Source organism: Arachis ipaensis, chromosome B09 (genome assembly GCF_000816755.2).
Source record: "Arachis ipaensis cultivar K30076 chromosome B09, Araip1.1, whole genome shotgun sequence".
In the NCBI taxonomy this organism is placed as follows: Eukaryota; Viridiplantae; Streptophyta; class Magnoliopsida; order Fabales; family Fabaceae; genus Arachis; species Arachis ipaensis.
This window is the reverse complement of record NC_029793.2, coordinates 35,965,148-35,966,089: the sequence shown is the minus strand read 5'-3', so window position 1 is coordinate 35,966,089 and position 942 is coordinate 35,965,148. Positions and strand designations below refer to the sequence as shown.

Genomic DNA, 942 nt, shown 5'->3' with positions numbered 1-942 from the left:
TGAAACTTTTATTTTTTGCTCAAAATACCCCCCGAAACTTATAGAACTACTATTTTTAACTCCAATCTTTTATCAAATTACATTTTCATAATCGAAAATAATATTTGTGTTGGTGACAAATATTCTTTTCAAAAATAAAACCTTCTCTTGTAATCTTTCAAAATATATACTTGATTTTGAATTCTTTTTCGTGCTTTTTCAGTTACCGATCTTTCACAGCTTTTAATTTAATCCGTTTACCACCAAATCTCATCAATTTTCTCAATATTCAAACTTAACAACAGCCCTCAAATACATCAAAAACAATTCAATTTTTATCATATATATAATGGCCAAACTTTAAGGCATCAAAATCAACGAGATTCAACAAAATTTCAAGCACAAAATCACTCAAATTCAAGCAATAATCATCAAACCAACAATCACACATCAAGAATACATTTAGTTCACATTAAAATTACTAAACTCTACCTCTATACGAAATTAAAATACTCGAAGTTTTGGAGAAATTTTTTGCCCGAGCTGTCAAAGAAAAAAATGTCAGAAATCGTCTATACCTCCTAGAACTTCAATTAGCCAAATTTAAAAGGAAGGAGAGCTACGTCACCATTAATTTCCACTGAACAAAAGTGACGCCAACACATAGAAAAAAAAGATACGAATACTTTTATCAAATTAAATTTTTTATTGGAGTTACGGATCGTAAGAAATCAAAGCTAGAAGGTCAGAAGGAGTCGCGGTTTCCTCCCTCACCCACGGTCTCTTTTTCTTTCTTTTCTTTCCTTATGGTTTCGGTTAAAATGAAGTGAAGTTAATTAAAGGCTAGATAGTAATGAGTATTGATTTGTGGTGGTAAGCATTAATAGATGTTATAGATATATGCATATGCATATATACTTTCAAGAGACGTTTTCATTTCTTCCTTAGTTCCCTTAATGGAAC

General features: G+C 30.5%; 1 protein-coding gene across 1 annotated transcript in view; it reads left to right on the top strand.

Annotated features, from left to right (window-relative positions):
* The window catches only part of LOC107615396 (pentatricopeptide repeat-containing protein At2g37230), a 13,833-nt gene that overhangs the window by 2,292 nt on the left and 10,599 nt on the right, over positions 1–942 (top strand). The gene's annotated exons all lie outside the window — the stretch shown is intronic.